Below are 18,421 nucleotides of genomic sequence, written 5' to 3'. Positions count from 1 at the left end.
GTGGACATACAGATGGCCAACATGAAAAAATGCTCAATGTCACTAATCCTCAGAGAAATGCAAATTAAAACCACAGGGAGGTATCACCTCACACCTGTCAGAATGGTTGCCACCAATAAATCAACAGACAAGTGCTGGCGAGGATGTGGAGAAAAGGGAGCCCTCGTACACTGCTGGTGGGAACGCAGACTGCACGGCCCTGTGGAAAGCAGTATGAAGTCTCCTCAAAACATTAAATACGGACCTTCCTTATGACCCAGTGATTCCACTTCTGGGAATATATCTGAAGAAACCTGAAACACTAATTTGAAGAATATATACACCTCTGTGTTCATTGCAGCATTAGAGCCGAGATTTGGAAGCAGCCCAAGTGCCCATCAGTAGGGGAGTGGATAAAAAAGCTGTGGGGCATTTACACAGTGGAATACTACACAGCCATAAAAAAAGAAGAAAATCTCACATTCTTGCCACAGCATGGATGGACCTGGAGAGTATTATGCTAAGCGAAATAACTCAGTCAGAGAAAGATAAGTACCATACAATTTCACTTATCTGTGGAAGTTAATGAATCAAATAAATGAACAAACAAGGCAGAAACAGACTCCTAGCTACGGAGAATAGACTGACGCCGTTAGAGGGGCGGGGCTGGGTGGAAGGGGGAAAGGATTAAGTAAAGAAAATAAAAAGGAAAGAAACGCCTTCACCCTCCCAGGAAACCCGGGTTCCATCTAACGGGGAGTCCGGCTGCTGAGGGAAACGAGACGTCTCTGTAGTTTCGGGCAGACATAAAAGGCAGGCAGGGAGGCTCACTGACGTGCTCAAGGCACGCGGCTGGTCACCTGTGCAGCTGGGATTGCAGCTGACTGCTGCTGGCTTCCAGCTCCTGGTCCTTCACAGGCTCGAGCTGCGGGAGGGCCCGGGTGGGAGGGAGAAGAGTTACATCCTCAGGACACGGGCCCTGAGAAGCCTGCGGCAGCCAGAGGGTGTGATAGACTGAAGTGGCAGGAGGCAGAGAGAAAGAAGTGTGTACTGGCGCCTGGAGAAGATAAACCTGAAACAGGACAGGGAGCGGGAGCCACGCCTCTCACCGCCTGGCACAGGGCCTGGGGCACTGGCCCTGCAGGAGCCCCTTGAGAACAGGGGGAGGGGGAGGGGCTGGGAGGAGGTGGCTGGGCTTCGGGTTTGCTCCCACGGGAGGGAAGGAGTGGGCGAGCCTTCGGTGGCGTCCACGTGGGGACCAGCTCACATTGAGGGGTCCACAGCCCAAGGTCAATGCCTTTTGGGGTAGAGGAGAAAGCAGACCTGGGGCAGTCCCTGCCTGAACCAATTACTGTAACTAACTAGAGGCCTGGTGCATGAATTCACGCACAGATGTGGTCCCGACGGCCCTGCACCCAATCAGGGGCGGGGCCAGCCCAGGGGAGGGGCCGAGGGGGGGTTGGCCAGCTCGCCCCACCCCCTGATCAACTAACTCCCAGTCAAACTCCCAGTTGAGGGGACAATTTGCATATTAGCCTTTTATTATGTAGGATTATTATAATGAACCCATTGATTATGGTTAACCATAATAGCCATCATCGACGGAGGTGCCATTGTGCACACACTCTGGGCTACCTGCCTCATCTGTGCACACCCCTGTGAGGGAAGGAGCAACTGCCATTCTGCAGCTGTGAGTCCTTCAGTCACATAGCCAGGGGTCGTGCACGCCAGAGCAGCCATGTAAAAGGCTTTGCACAGGCTGCGGGGGCTGCTGCTGTGCGTGCTGTTGTCCTTCCCAGCTGTCCTGGAGCAGCTGAGGCCGGATCATGGCACAGGGGCCAGCCTGTCCCGTAAGCCTGGCCCAGGGGTCCAGATTCATCAGCCAGCAGGGCTCCCTCCCCAATGCCATGCTCCGCAGAAGGCGGCGAGATGGCCGGCCCGTGGGGCCAGACCCCAGAGGCCAGGGACCCAGGGCCTGCCAGAGGCGTGCATTTTGGCTGCTTTTAAAACCAGAAGGCCAGGATGACAGAACAGTAATGAAGATTGGATTGTATTTGTCCTTATACCAGTGCAGTCATCAAATATAACCGTTAGTACTCCTGCATGGAGGGGCGGGCGCATGAACGCCGTCCTGTGACTGCACGGAGCCCGGCTTTCCCCTCAGGACCCAGGGCACCCCCAGCCCAGCGCACCCCCGTCCGTGCTGTGCCTTCCACAGAGAGGCGTCCCTGCCCCTGCAGACCAGGGTCTCACCCGAGAGGGACTGTGAGGGCAGGCTGGAAGGTGTCTGTTCTCCCCCAGTTCCGCCAGAAAAGGAGGCTGATCTGCTTACGGGGGGAAAGAGGCAATTTGGAGAACTCCATGTGCTTGTCCAGGGAATGATTGGACCCCGTGGAGCAGTCAGCAGGTCCCTTTTGTTAGGCAACAAGAAAAGGGGATTTTGTGGTCAAACAAAAACATGACCCAGGACAAGGGAGCTCTTTGGAATCCAGGAATCATGTAATCTCGGCATATTTGATTTCATAATAAAACATATATTTAATGGCCCAGCACATCACTGTTAGTCTTGAATTATATTTCTTAAGCTTCAACCAAAATAGTTCAACATTGTTTTGCTATACGATATACGCCATATGTGATTTGAAATTTTTTGGTCATAATTTCCCTTTTAAAAATGCAAAATAGTCTAGTCCTGACCAGAACAGCTCAGTCCCATGCACCGGAAGGTTGCCAGGTTGATTCCCAGTCAGGGCACTGGCCTGGGCTGCAGGCTCAATCCCAGGTAGAGGGCCTGCGGGGAGCTGATGGATGCTCCCCTGTCACACCCATGCTTCTCTCTCTATCCCTCTCCCTTTGTCTTTAAAAGTCAATACAGCCCTAGCTGGTTTGGCTCAGTGGATAGAGCATTGGCCTGGGAACTGATGGGTCCCGGGTTCGATTTCAGTCAAGGCCACATGCCTGGGTTGTGGGATTCCCCAGGAGGGAGCATGCAGGAGGCAGCCAATCAGTGATTCTCTCTCATCATTGATGTTTCTATCTCTCTCTCCTCCCTTCCTCGCTGAAATCAGTAAAATATATATATTTTAAAAATTATTAAAAGTCAGTAAAAATGTATTTTTAAAATGCAGGATAGTCTAAACTTGAAAGGAAATTGAACTAAGTGTGACAGAAAGGTGAATGTTTTGCTGCCTTCATAACAAAAATTACAGGGCGGGGTAGTGGGCATTTCAAATAGGAATTGGAGTTAGAATCGCGTGTCTTTCTTTGAGAGAGGTCTAATCTTAGGATTTTGGAATGACCTCAAGGGAATTCTCACTGAGAAGCATTAGAAGCACCTAAATAATGTGGGAGCCCCTTGTAGGGGGAGGTGTAAGTTGGAGAGCAAGCCTGTGAGGGGGCCACCACCACTGAGTTTTGGACAGAGGTTTGGGGGCCTGCAGGCCCGGTGTCCGAGCACGCAGATCCCACTGAGCTGCACACATCAGTGGGGCCACCCAAGACCCAGGAACCACGTTGCGAGGCGGGCGGAGTGCGGCTCCCCTGGGCCAGCCTCCGGCCCCGGAACCACGGAGCGTGTGTGTTTGCCACCTGCCTCGCGCCCGGTCTGACCGCTGCGGTGAGTGACTGTGAGCTGGGAACCGCTCGGTACGGCTTCTCACTGGCTGTCCTGGCAGCTTCCCCCAAGTCCCAGCTCCCTGTGGCCTCACATTCCTCCCCCGTCCACCCTGCACCGCACTCCTTGGCTTTTTCTTCACACTCACTCCTGGTGTGGTGATTTGTAATTTCGCACTGTACACGGCCACCTAATATTCCGCTGGCCACACAGTCCCCTGGAAGAACCCCTGCCCAGAGCCCCCTCCTCCCAGTTCCCTTGCCCTGGCCAGACTGGTTCTCTGGCCCGTTTCTTAACAAGCAAGCACTTCTGTGTCTAAAAGTGCAGCGGATCTAAGCCAGAGGAATGAGCATCTCCACGTTGAAGATTCTTTTGATTGCAGGTGACCAGAACCCCGCCAAGCCAGCTGGAGAAGGGGGGATGGCAGGTCATGTGATTGAAAAGCATAGGGTTCTGGGGCTTCAGGCACGGCTGCCTCCAGGTGTCACGACATCAGTCATCTGTCCGGATCTCCTGTGTGAGCGTCCTTCTCACCCAGGCCCATCCCTGTGGGAGAGGGCGGTCTCAAGCAGCTCCAGGCTCCCGTAGATCCCAGAGGGAGAGAGAGCTCTGGCAGAACTCCAAGGAGGGCTGCGATCCGACCAACCAGGTTCAGAGGCTCATTTCTGAGCCGGTCATCAGGCCAGAGGATAAGGTCCCTGATTAGCCAGGCCTGGCTCTCTGGCACACCGTGGTGTGGACCGAGCCAGGGACCGAACAGGGTCATTGTGCCATGGCGGGCAAGGGGCTGCCCAGAGGAACTGGCTGGCTGTGGTGCCAGTGGCCGGTCAGCTTAGGTCTGTGGGAGGTCAGCCCCAGGAGGGGCAGGAGTCTCCACTGGAACCCTCCACGGCAGACCCCAAGGGGAAGCTGTGGGCGCACACGGTTTATGTGGGAAGTGATCCAGACAGGAGGGAGGGGGAGGGGGAAGGAAGACAGGATGGGGAGGGCCAAAGGGGGAGTGTTGGTGAGCGGGTATGAGGGCTGGGGTTCCGTCCTGCCCAGACCCTTCGGGAGACAGTAAAGCACCCCCAGAACTGTCCCCTCCAGGGCGTTTATTCAGTTAGGGTCCCTCCTGAGACAGCGATCCCCCAGAATGTGAGCAAGTGTGTGAGAAAGGGAGCCTCCACATACGGGGGAGCTGCCTCGCCGAGGCCGCGGTGACCTCTGGCACGGGCGGGGCCGAGGGGGTGCAGTGGGGGGTTGGCAGCGGCTGCCACATGAAGCCAAACCAGGCCCAGGGGGTGTCCTGACGCCCACGGGTGCACTGCAGCGCGGCTCCGACACTGTGGGCTCTGACCGCATCGGGGGGACACAGGACGTGGGCCGCAGGGCCTGGCGAGGTTGCCCCTGTCCACGCCACACCACCGCGCTCGGGGATCCCTTCTGGTGCGGAGCCTCTGTCCCACCCTTCAGTCAGGGCAAGGTCAAAGCTTCGTCCTGAGCCGTTCAGTTCTTAAAAATAACCCGATTAAAATGACCAAGATCTTAAGTCACATTTCGGGGCGGCCAGCTCTGCTCCCCCTCAGCGGAACGTCGGCGAGCACAGCCCCGTGTGTGCCGCGCCGGCCCCTCGACGGGTAACAATGCGGAGGAGGCTTCTCTCCCTCGGCCGAGTTTGGCCGGCTAATGGATTTTTAATGGCCTGGTTTTGTCATTTCTGGTCGGTATTTATCAAACGTCCCATTTGTAGAATGAAGCCGAAACCCTCTTCCGTGACCACAAAGGGTGGCCCTCCGCCTGCTGGGACCCTGGGCTTTTATGTTTTAATATTGTTTGACTTTGCCTTGAAGACTGAACATCTGGGCTTGGGTTTCCTTTGATTGTCCCGGGTGGGAGCAGGCGGTGGGGGCCAGTCTGGGGTGAGGGGTGTAAGTGTCATGTCACCATGGGCTGAAGGACTCAGGGTGGAATTTAGCCGGAAAGGCTGGGTGGAGAGTGGGCGAGTCCTTGCCATGGACATGGACATGGACAGAGCAGGATGACAAGTGCAGGGAGGCTGGGGCCATGCAGCATGCCTTCCTCATTCATTTCCTCTCCCCCTCCCTTCCTCCCTGCCTCCCCCTCCCCTCTCTTCTTCCCTCCTCTCTCCCTTCTTCCCTCCTCTCTCCCTCCCCCTCCGGCCCTCCCTCCTTTCCCTCTCTCCCTACCTCTCTCCTTTCTTCCCTCCTCCCTTCCTTACCCCTCCCTTCCTCCCTTCTCTTTCCCTCTCTCCCTACCTCTCTTCCTTCTTCCCTCCTCTCTCTCTACCTCTCTCCCATCTCCTCTTTCCCTCCCTCATCCCTCACCCCTCACCCCTCCATCCCTCCCTCCCTCTCCCTATGTATTTGTGTCCTACCCCCCCCTCCCCATCATACTGGGTCTGTTCATCACCTTCCTCTCTGGGAGAAAAACAGAAGTAAAAACACCAACACTTACTGCGCCCACACTGTGTGCCTGGCCCAGAATCTAAGTCTGTCCTGGGACTGACCCCCTCTCCGATCCTAGACCCTTGGGGACCCTCTGCTGTAGGTAACGTCTGGAACACATGTGTGTGTGTGTGTGTGTGTGTGTGTGTGTGTGTGTGTGTGTGTGTCTGTGTGTGTGTTTGTAATGAAGCACAGTGGTAGAACTCTGAGAATAGCAATACCCATCGAGGTCTCACTCATTCATCAACCGATTTATTGAGCTCTTATGTACACGACGTTGTTTGGAGCAGGGTCAGCAAACTCCTTCCGTGGACTGGCCAGAGAGTAGATGTTTCAGGCTTTGTAGGCCCTGAGTCTCCATGACAATTACCGAGCTCTTCTGTGGACAGCAGCCTCAGATAGTATGAAAACGATGAGCACGGTCATGTTCCAATAAAACTTTAAGAATGGTGGTTCTTCAAACAGTTAGAACTAGACCTACCATAGGACCCAGCAGCTCCACCTCTGCACATTTACCTGAAGGACATAAAATCACTCTCTTAAAGAGATATCTGCACCCCCATGTTCATGGCAACATTAGTTACACCAGCAAACATGAAAACAGCCTAAGCGGCCAGACAGATGAATGGATAAAGAAAACATGGCATATACAGTGTATAGGCCATGGAATGCCATTCAGCCATAAAATGGAAGGGAATTTTGCCATTTGTGAAAACATGGGTGGGCCTTGAGGGCATCATACTAAACTAGAGGCCCGGTGCACAAAATTCATGCAGGGGTGTCCCTGAGTTCAGCCTACACCCTCTCCAATCTGAGATCCCTCTCACAATTCAGAACTGCTGGCTCCCAACCGCTCTCCTGCCTGCCTGATTTACACCTAACTGCTTCCCTGCTGGCCTGATGGCCCCTAACTGCCCTCCCCTGCTGGCCTAATCACTTTTAACTGCCCTCCCCTGCTGGCCTAATCACTTTTAACTGCCCTCCCCTGCAGGCCTGGTCATCCCTAACTGCCCTCCTTTGCCAGCCTGGTCACTCCTAACTAACCTCCCCTGCAGGCCTACTTGCCCCTAACTGCCCTCCCCTGCAGGCCATCTTGTGGTGGCCATCTTGTGTCCACAGAGCTGAGCACACACTGTGGGTGCACCCATAGCTGAGCGCACACTGTGGGTGTACTCATAGCTGAATGCACAACACACACCAACTCTGTTGAGTTTCCAAGGTCAACCTCTTGGCCGTGATACTGTTCCCGGGGACCGTACGCATTGTGTGAGTGCTAACTCCGGGGGATGGTGCTGAGACTTCCTTGTGCATTTTTGCAATCTCCTGAGAATCAGTCATTATTTCAGAATAAGAAGTATTTTTAAAACGTAACTCCGGTTAGCATTAGAGGGTGCCTTGGCGATGATCTAGTTGGAACCATCTCCTTTCTGTCCCTGCACCTCGTGGTCTGCACTCACCTGTCGCCTTCTTCCCACCTGACCACGGCGCTCGTCCCAGAGACTAGAGGCGGAGCTGGGACAGGCCTGAGTCAGGAGCCTCCCAGCAGGCAGTGCGACCGGAGCACCGTGTTCCTCCTCCTTGCCTTTCCCCCCCGGGGGGGGGGGGGGTTCCGGGTTCCGGGTTCCTCTCTCCTCCCTCCCCTGCCTCCTTCAGGGGACACTCACTGCTCTTCCCAGGCCCAGCTCAAGGCTCATGTCCCATCTGAGGCTTTCCTCAAGCCCAGGTGGAATGGACCTCCTCTCTCCCTGGTCCCTTTTCCCCGTGGGACAGGTGGATGCCTCCGGGGGTCTGGGAGGGAATGGGGTGAGTGTGTAAGCGGGGACAGGGAGACTGTCCAGAGGCCCAGGCCAGGACAGGGAGACACACAGTGGCCCTCGAGGCCAGCTCTGGCCAGCTCCCGCTGAGGGCTGCCTGCCGAGGGGAAATGTGGACCCCGTGCTGCCAGTTTCTGATTTCCACAAGAGAAGCCCAAACTCCCATATTTTAGTGGAAATCCTCCAGTTTCTTAAATGCTGGCCCCAAAGAATCCATCATTTTATCCAGCTCCAGCCAACAGCTGCAGGTTGACTCGGCCCGTGGGCTGCCAGTTCGGGGTCATGGCTGTCTGGATCTATTTCTATTTAAGTATTTGCAGCCATCGATTTTCCTTCACTGTTTATGTCGTCCTCCTCATTAGCCTTCGGGAGCGCCTGCGAGCACAGCCACAGCTGCATCCCCGGGCCCGCCCTGCCCTCTGCACGGAGAGGACGCTTAATGAGCGTTCGCCGAGCGGACGGGTCTGCGTGTTAGAAGGCGGGGCCTGCAGAGGGTCTGGAGAGTCCAGCGGGACCCTTGGGGGGGGCGGGGGAGCAGGGGGCGGCCAGTGTGTCTCTGGGAGGTGGGCTGGGGGGTAGGCGTGTCCTGTCCTCGGATCCCCAGGGCAGGCCTGGAATGGTGCCACATCCTTCGCATCTCTTGGAAGCCAGGATGGGGGAAGATGCAGGGCACTGGGCCCTTCATACAAATGAGCCTGGCCCCAGGCACCGAGCCAGGCAGAAACTGGGCTTTGGGGCATAGGAGGAGGCAAGAATGTTAATGTTCTCTAAAGAGTGGAAGCAAAACCCATGGTCCTGGAGCTGCTTGGTTCTAGAGGATTGAACTGACTTAGTGGAGTGGGTGTAGCAAGGGATGCTGGGGGTTCAGGGGCCTGGTCTCCAGGGAACCCTGAGGAGGCCCAGGCACTTCCCCGGGGGAGCTGACCTCGGAGGGCCATGGCCAGGACACCATGGCCATGGGGGCAGGGCCCGGGGTGGACACCAAGCGTTGGCTGGGCAGCTGGAGGGAGAGCCTCGGATGCTGTGCTCCCTGCTTCCGGGAGGCCCGACTCCAGCAGCTGGGGGTGGACAGGCACAGGGCCCAGCCCAGGGCAGGGGCTTTGGCAGAGACTGGGGCAGGGAAACAGGCCAAAGGCCTATTGCATGCACTCTGGGGTCTCCTACACGTGGTGGGCAAGGGCGGGTGGAGAGATGGCGCTCCCACTAGCCAGGAGAAGGAGACTCTGTGGCCTGGGCAGCTCCTGGCACGGGGCCGCAAGTGGGCACTGCCCGGGACTGACCCGGTGGGAGCAGGCCCACCCCTGCTCCCAGGGCTCCTGCCTGGTCCCCGTGGGCAGGCACCTCCTCCTCAGGGCAGGGCTGGGTCTGTCTTGTGGTGCCTGCGTCCTCAATCCCTGGCTCAGAGCTGGCCTCGGTAATACTGTTGACAAGAGGAAAGTACCAGAAAGCTGCCTACAGTAACTCGAGGGCGTGTCTGTGTGACAGGCGGTGCTCAGGGTTGATGGAAATTTCCCAGCCCCTCAGTCTGCTGCCTCCTGGCCCCGGGGCTGGGGGGACACGGATAGGGGACGGAAGGGGCCTGCATGAGCGGCATTTATCTGCCTGAGCTCTTGCTGGGGCAGAGGCTGGGGTCTCCCTCACAAGGTCTAGAGGAGTGAAGGCGAGCGCCATGGTGAGGGGAAGGGGTGGGCGGCACACGGCCGAGGCGCGGGGCCTGGCCTGGCCAGCAGCCGTGTGCCGTGGGTCAAGTTCTCCGTCTTCCCTGAACCTAGTTGTCCCTGCCCCGAGGCTGGATAGCAGTCATTCCCGCCAGGCAGGGGTGCGAGCATTGAAGGAGTTGGGGGGAGAGGTGCTGCCCCCTCGGCCTCCCCCCCACAAAGCCGAGCCACATGCTGACATGACGCGGCCTGGGGCTCTGAGACCCACTGCGGGGACCACACCAGTCGCCCAACACTTACCAGCAGGAGCTGAGTGCTCCCTGTGTGACCTGACTGTGTGCCATATGACTGTGAGCGGGGGAGTCATTTAAAACAGCCAGTGGCTTCCTGCTGTGTTCTGGATAAAACACCATGCCCTCCCCAAACTGGTCTCCCCCCACCCCCCACCTCTACACACCCTCGTCTCTCACTGCCCAGCTCCGGCCACACTGGCCCTTCTCCCCCTCCCGGAGCCTGGCGATTGCTGGTCCCTCTGCCCAGGGCTCCTCCTGGCCTGCTCATGGCCCCTGACTCCTCCTCACCCTTCGGGGCCCAGCGTGAAGTCCAGCGTGAAGTTCAGAGAGGTCTTCCCTAGTGATCTCTGCAGTAGCTTCCCCCACACTCTGTCTTCTCTCCACTGTGCCCCCAAGACTAAGGAAACCCCGGCACACAGCAGGTGCTCAGGAATGTCGGCTGTCTGAGTGGCTGTGACCGGGTATCTATTCTCCTCACTTTCCAGGTGAGGACACCGGGGCTCAGAGGTGGTCTCGTCTGGGTGGGGAAGTGGGGTGATGGGTAAGGTGACTTTTTTAAAATGCCGCGGGACACAGGACACATTGTTAAAAATCGGGACTGTCCCGTCAAAAGCGGGACATCTGGTCACCTTAGTGATGGGGCCCAAAGCTGGGAGGGGAACTGGCAGCTTGGATGGGGAGGCCTCTGCCAGCGGGGGGCAGGGTGGGTGTGCAGGGCTGCTCCTGGAGTAGCCGGAGGAAGGGAGACTCACACAGCCCCACCCCGGGCACCTGGGGCAGGGGCACCGCAGCCAAGATTCCGCTGCACGGCTGAACCTCGCAGGGGCAGGCGGCCCGCCTTCGGGGCTGCAGGCTGCCCCCCGGCCGGCAGAGCCCCTCACACTCGCCTCACTCCCCAGCATCTGGCAGACAGGACCCGGGTCTCAGCTGAGAGGTCACCTTCCCAGGAGGCCGCCCCAGCTTCCGTGGCCGACTAACCACCCACTGTTTCCCCACCCCCTTCCTCCGCAGCACCTGGCACTTCTGTTCTTACCTCTGTCTTCCTTCCTGAGAGGTCAGCTCCGGGCGGGCGGGCGGGCAGGGAGGTGCCTGTCCTGGGTGCCCCGTGGTTCCTGAGCACGAAGGCAGCCTGGCTCGAGCTCCATGGGTATGTGATGGAGAGTGAGTGGGCGGATGGATGGATGGAAGAGGCAGTGTGCAGTGGTCAAACATGTGGCTTGGAGTGGGCAGACCCGGACTTAAACACCCTCCTTCCTCCACGCCCTGTCACCCTGGCAGACGTCTTCACCTCTGGACTGCACCTGCTCATGTAGCACGGAGTTTGTGACCAGACCTCCCTCTCCCGGGAGAAGGCACAGATCGCATGGGGTGTGGGGTAGCCAGTGCCTCCTCTACTGGGAGGGGCCAGGGGTGGTCAGTGCCGTGCACACTGGGAGGGGCCAGGGGTGGTCAGTGCCATGCACACTGTGCAGTGACAGGGGTAGGCAGTTCTGTGCACACTGTGAGGGGCCAGGGGTAGGCAGTTCTGTGCACACTGTGCAGTGCCAGGGGTAGGCAGTGCCATGCACACTGGGAGGGGCCAGGGGTGGCCAGTGCAGTGCACACTGGGAGGGGCCAGGGGTGGCCAGTGCAGTGCACACTGGGAGGGGCCAGGGGTAGGCAGTGCTGTGCACACTGGGAGGGGCCAGGGGTAGGCAGTGCCGTGCACACTGTGAGGGGCCAGGGGTGGCCAGTGCAGTGCACACTGTGAGGGGCCAGGGGTGGCCAGTGCAGTGCACACTGGGAGGGGCCAGGGTAGCCAGTTCTGTGCACAGTGTGAGGGGCCAGGGGAGGAATGAGGTGCTGCTCTCCAGAGGGTCTGCAGCCGGGCGGCCGCCGGTCTCATTTCCGAGTGCGCAGGCAGCTTTGGGCGGAACCTGACGGGATGGTAGCGCAGCGTTGCCTGGGGACGTGTGGAAGCTCAGCGCACTTACAGCCTACATGGCGGGAGAGAGGGTTTGCATCTCAGCTCCTGCAGGGGAGGGTGTTAGGCAGTGCTGGGACCATGTGCTCCGGCTGCCCAGGGAGGCTCAGCGGAGGAGAGCCAGCTGGCAGGGCGAGGTGCCCGGAGCCTCCGCCAGCCCATCTGGCTGTGTGTGCGACCAAATCCCTCCCGGCCGAAGGGGAGGTGGTGGGGAGGCCCCTGCTTGAGGCCAAATACAGCGAGTATTCCTGCCTTAACTTAATTCGGTATTCCTGGGAGAATGAGAGAGAGAGAGAGAGAGAGAGACTGAGAGAGAGAGAGAGAGACTGAGAGAGAGAGAGAGAGAGAGAGAGAGAGAGAGAGAGAGAGAGACTGAGAGAGAGAGAGAGAGAGACTGAGAGAGAGAGAGAGAGAGAGAGAGAGAGAGAGAGAGAGAGAGACTTGGGGGGTGGGAGGGAGAAAGAGAGACGCAGAGGCAGAAAGAGAGAGACAAAGCCACAGCGGGGCCTGCCCGGGCTATGAGCACATGCCCAGGACAGTGATGGGGTGTCCGGCGAGCTGCCCCCACCCCGCTGCTTTCCTAATGCGGGCACCTCCCCCTCAGGCGCCGCGGAGAGGGAGGGTTCTCTCCAGGCCGCGGCGGCAATAGCGAGGCACACGGGGTTCGGTTCCCCAGAGCACACACCCGTTATGTCCACTGCCCTGTAGTCTGTTGTGTGCACTAGCATCATGCCCAGAACAATGTGCATAGCTTGATTTTAAAATGCTTTATTTAAACATCTTCATTGCTGAAAAATGCTAATTTCCAACATCTGAACTTGTTGGAAAAATGGTGCCAAAATGCTTGAAACCTACAACTTGTAATAATAATAATAATAATAATAATAATAATAATTTTTTAAAAAGCAATACCTGAGAAGCACAATAAAGAGACGTACCCCTGTATGGTTAAATCCTAACTTCTCCTGCCACAGGGCCCCAAAGTCTAGCCGGGTCCTCACTCTGGCGCCCACCCCCAGAGGCAGCGCTGCCAGGCGGGGGAGCTGGCCTCCCCTGCATGGGGGGGGCCTCTCCAGGGCACCCCCCACCCCCCGTTCCCAGCCCGGCCCAGCGTCGTGGGACACCTTTAGAGCCTGGGACGCCCACAGCCCTGGGTCCCCGGGCGCCTCACACCCACTCCTCCTGACTCAGCATTTCCCACACTCGGTCACGTGCTTTCCCTCCCGACGCAGCCAAGCTCATGTGCTGCTATTTACTTAGCATTTGCCTCTAAATAACTCGCTTCCTTTTTTTGGAAACTCACATTTACTCAGAAAGGAAACTTCAGATCACTAGCAGAAAGGACACGCCAGCATCCCGCGCAATGCCTGGAAGGGAGCCGTAAAAAGAAACCCTTCGCCTCCCTCCGCGAAAAGTGGTCTCTGCAGGGGAGGTTCTGCCCTCTCTGATACCTGCCCCCCCCCACCCCGCCCCCAGGACCTTCTGTGCTGCCTGGAGACACTGGCTGTCTGACTGGGAGGGGAGGGCAGTGCCCCTGCCTCTAAAGGGGGGTGGGCAGGGAGCCTCCTGCACACCCCGCAGTGCCCAGGCGCCCACAGCAGGGCGGTCTGGCCCCCGTCGGCGCTGAGATGGACTCCTGGCCTCGGGGAAGCCTGAGCGCCCAGAGGGTGGTGCTGCCCGCAGCGCTGGCCTGGTCAGCCACGCCGCACCCTCAGGCTCCCTCGGAAGGTCCCACCCCAGGGACGCCTTCCCGACCCCTGACCTGATGGCTCCCGATGGGGGTCCCTCACATCCCATCTCCTAACCCCGGCCCTTGGGATTGTTTCCTGCTTGTTCAGTCTCCCCGCTGGAGGGTTGGGAGGCAGGGGCCATGGGGTGCAGGAGAAGGGGTGCAGGAGAGGGGGTGCAGAAGAGGGGATGCAGGAGAGGGGGTGCAGGAGAGAGGAGTGCTGCTCCCTGACCCACCAGGTCTGCCAGGCACCCACTTCTCCTCTGTACACTTTGCGCCTGTGAACGGGCTGTGGCGACGAAGGCCCTGGCGGGGCGGGGCGGGGTCCCTGGTGGAGCGCGGAGGGTGGGGGTCCCTGGGGAGATTTGGGCTCGTTCCCTCACTCGTGTTTTCTGCCGTCACCATCGGGGCTGTGCTCCTGTTGCCCCTGGGAGTCTTCCATTGGGCCCTGTCACTCACACGTGCGCTGGTTTCGGGTAAAGGACCTGGTCCCCGCATCTCAGGCCATGGTGTCTGGTGGGGCTGAGGGCTGAGCAGGCCCGTGAGGCTGGCAAGAGCTGCTCCCTCGGTGTCTCCTCGGCTCTGCCGTCTGCTGTCCCGGCACCTCCCGGACCCCATCTCCAGGCTCAGGGCGCTCCGTGGAGCACAGGCGGAGGCTGGGCCGGCTGGGAAGGTGCCGGTGGCAGACGGCCGCTTATGCCCAGGGTCAGGGCGTTCCCCCAGGGCATGGGGCGGGGGGGGTGCAGACCAAGTCCGAGGCTCCACTGGATGTCCAGGCGCCGGGCGCCGTGCCCGCTGGTGAACCCGGGTGGAGTGGTGGGGAAAGGCGGGGGGGGGGAGGGGGGGGAGGGGCAGGGCTGGGCTTGGGGAGTGTGTGCATGTCCGGGTCCGCCCTCTGCCCTGGGCCTCAGAGGGAGACCCCAGACTGCTGTACTAACCCCCCCACCCCCCACACCCCCCATAGGTGAGCGGCCCGCCCTCCACGCGGGCGCACAGCCTCCGAGGCCGGCACAGTGGCCTGGGCCTGTGAAGGGCCACAGGGGAGTCAAGGCCGGGACCAGGGGCCATGCTCTTCCTGAGCAGAGCACAGGCTGCCCGATCCAGGATGTCCGCTGGCCGCTCGGGCTGGACAGGGAAGCTGTGGGGCGACCTCACTTCCCTGCTCCCGGGGCGGGGGGGGGGGTGGAGGGGGCTCTAGAAGGGGCTTGAGATGAGGCTGTGGCTCTCGCGGCTGCCCCGCTCAGGTCTCTGCGGCTGGATTCATTCCTCCCGGGACCCCCCACCTTCTCCCCCTCCCCTCACACCTGCCACCCGTGGGCAGCCACCTACGGGTGCCCAGGCTGAGGGCAGAGAAGGCAGTGTGCTTGGCCTCCCCGTGGAGCACCTGCAGGCGGCTCCTCAGATCCCCAAGGACTGGCTCCTGCCAGCTCTGTCACAGCTGAAGCCACGGAGGTCAGATCGAGGCACCAAGTGAAGGAGGGTCCCAGGGAACCTGAGGGCAGGATCGGGGTCGGGGGAGACACATGCCTATTTGTATAGACAACCATTCCACCAACTAGAGGCCCGGTGCACGAAATTCGTGCACTCAGTGGCAGGGGAGGGGGTCCCTTAGCCCAGCCTGCGCCCTCTTGAAGTCCAGGAGCCCTTGGGAGATGGCTGACTGATGGCTTCGACCCAAACCCCTCAGGGAGGGAGCCTAAGCCGGCAGTCGGACACCCTTAGCCCTTAGTGCTGCCACGGAGGCGGGAGAGGCTCCTGCTCCCACTGATGCACTTGCCAATCATGAGCCCGGCTCAGGGCTTCTGGCTGAGCAGCACTTTCCCTGTGGGAGCGCACGACCACCAGGGGGCAGCTCCTGCCTTGAGCATCTGCCTCCGGTGGTCAGTGTGTGTCATAGCGACCAGTAGTTCCCCAGTTTGGTCTACTTGCATGTTAGCCTTTTATTATATAGGATTGCCCCAGGCTACCCAGGGGTCACCGGGAACTGGGCGCTGGCCCCCCTGACGTCTTCCCACCCCTCCTTCCTCCCCTCTCGCCCTGGGGCCCATTCAGTGCCTCGGTGCCGGCGGAGGTGCTGGGAGGCAGGCTGGGCCGTGGGGAGGTGTAGCTGACCTATTACTGGGAACAAGGAGGTCTCCATTCAATGCCACCTCTGACCTAGGCCACTGCACTGCAGAAGGCAACGCCAGAAACGGGCAGAATCCGGACAAGACGGAGGCTGGTGACCCAAGACCGAGACCTCAGAGGACGGGGAGCGAGGGGACAGCGAGGGGACGGAGAGGGGAGAGCGTTGCCAGGCCGACGGGCGCAGGGCGGCTCGGTAATTGCTCGGCTCCCGAGAGCCTCCTCTTGAGAAGATGCCGACCGCTCGCCCTCTCCTCAGAGGGCACGGCAAGAAATTAGCTTAAATTGGAGCGGGGAAGATTTAGGTTATGTGTAAGGAGGGACTTTTTAAACCCTGAAATATGCTACGCGGAGAGGCTGCGGGATCTCGAGAGAGTGTCTAAAAATAGCCCGAGCTTTAAAAATAGATCCGGGCGCGCTAACGGCAGCTCGGCCTTCCGGAGGCGCTGAGCGGGCGGCCTGCCACGGGGGCGCCCCGGGGCCGGGCACAGGGGCGGCAGCCTGGGTCTCCGCCGGCGGGCACCGCGCCGGGGGATTTGAGGTGTTCGCAGATAAAGGGTTTACTTTTCTCTCGGCCTCAGCGATGGGTGTCATGAGCTCAGCTTTGGGGTTCAGGGACAACAGTAACTGGCTCCCAGTCCCCCCAGTCCCCCCTATTCCCGAGCCAGGGCTTCCCAGTGCCACGGGTTTGCTGGGAACCCCCCTCTCAGTGGTGCCAGGGGTCCTGTGCTCCCCTCCCTGCACCTGCCCTCCTGCCTCCTCCTCCAAGGCTGACTGCCCCTCCCGCCTCCCTGCTCCCTCCGTGTTCACTGCCCGCGGGCAGGCAGCGTCCACCCCCGCTCACCATTACACAATCCTGCCCGGTGCCCGGGGATGAAGTCCACACTCCCCCCGAGGCCTCAGAGCTCCCTGCTGCTCCGTGTTTACGCCTCCAGCTGCTCCTCGCACACCCACGTCCTGCCCCAGGCCCGGCCCAGCCCCAGCAGCCCCGTGCCTGGCCCAGCCCTGCTCCGAGGCCAGGCCCCTGGCCGCCGTGCACCGCCCCCCACTCCCCCCACTCCCCCTCAGGTCCCCCCACCGCGAGGAGGCCGGTGCTCAGTGTGGCGACAGCTGGGGTCGGGCCACGCTGCCGCCCGCCTCTCCCTCTGGGTCCTGGCGGCCCGGGTCCTGCCCCCACACCACGCGCGCGGGATTTGGCAAATCCAGACTGCGGTGGCGGCACCAGGATGTGTGTGTGGACGTGAGTGCGCTCTGTGATCTGAGGAATGGCTCAGGCGCGTTTAAAATAACTCTGTTCTCAGTTAATTAACCAGCCCGCCCCGCACCTCAGTTACCCGGAGCGTGGCCTCACCGCGATCCGCCCAGACTGCACAGAGCGGGGCCTGTGCCAGAGGGGCCTGAGCTCAGAGGGTGTCCGCTCCAGCTCCTTCCCCGGGCACCTTCCTCAGGGGGCACCGGCCAGGACCACCAGCCCCTCCCCAGGGGCCTCCGCCAGGCTCAGGGCCCGCTCCGCAGGCTGGCTGCTCTCGGCCGCTCCGCCCCGCCCCCGCCAGCCTCACTGTCACTCGCACAGAGCTCACCCTGCACACTGTCCCGCCACGCACTTCTGCGGGGTCTGTGCTTCTCTGATCCCTGAAAATGGGGGTCTGAGGATGGGTAGGCGACTTCACACCTGCCCCCATTCTCAGACCCTCCTCACTGCACCCACACCTGCACCCATCTCACCACCCACACCTCCCACCCATCCCACCACCCACACCTGCACCCTCCCCACCATCCACACCTCCCACCCATCCCACCACCCACACCTGCACCCCCCTCCCTACCACCCACACCCGCACCCTCCCCACCACCCACACCCTCCCCACCACCCACACCTCCCACCCATCCCACCACCCACACCCTCCCCACCACCCACCCTCCCACCCATCCCACCACCCACACCCGCACCCCCCTCCCTACCACGCACACCCGCACCCTCCCCACCACCCACACCCGCACCCCCCCTCCCTACCACCCACACCCTCCCCACCACCCACACCCGCACCCCCCCTCCCTACCACCCACACCCTCCCACCACCCACACCTGCACCCCCCTCCCTACCACCCACACCCGCACCCTCCCCACCACCCACACCTCCCACCCATCCCACCACCCACACCCGCACCCTCCCCACCACCCACACCTGCACCCATCTCACCACCCACACCCACACCCCCCCTCCCCACCACCCACACCTGCACCCATCTCACCACCCACACCTCCCACCCATCCCACCACCCACACCTGCACCCATCTCACCACCCACACCCACACCCCCCCTCCCCACCACCCACACCTGCACCCATCTCACCACCCACACCTCCCACCCATCCCACCACCCACACCTGCACCCATCTCACCACCCACACCCGCACCCTCCCCACCACCCACACCCCTCACCCATCTCACCACCCACACCCACACCCCCCCTCCCCACCACCCACACCTCCCACCCATCCCACCACCCACACCTGCACCCTCCCCACCATCAACACCTCCCACCCATCCCACCACCCACACCCACACCCCCTCCCTACCACCCACACCTCCCACCCATCCCACCACCCACACCCACACCCTCCCTCCCTACCACCCACACCCACACCCCCTCCCTACCACCCACACCTCCCACCCATCCCACCACCCACACCCACACCCTCCCTCCCTACCACCCACACCCGCACCCTCCCTCCCTACCACCCACACCCGCACCCTCCCTCCCTACCACCCACACCCGCACCCTCCCCACCACCCACAC

At 60.5% G+C, this 18,421-nt stretch overlaps 1 protein-coding gene across 1 annotated transcript in view; it reads left to right on the top strand.

Moving 5' to 3' along the window:
• GSG1L (GSG1 like) overlaps positions 1–18,421 on the top strand; it is a 159,056-nt gene that overhangs the window by 99,735 nt on the left and 40,900 nt on the right. The gene's annotated exons all lie outside the window — the stretch shown is intronic.

This window comes from Pipistrellus hanaki, assembly GCF_964339955.1.
Source record: "Pipistrellus hanaki genome assembly, chromosome: 4".
In the NCBI taxonomy this organism is placed as follows: Eukaryota; Metazoa; Chordata; class Mammalia; order Chiroptera; family Vespertilionidae; genus Pipistrellus; species Pipistrellus hanaki.
Note: the sequence above shows the minus strand (reverse complement) of the source record. Positions and strands in the feature narration are given on the sequence as shown.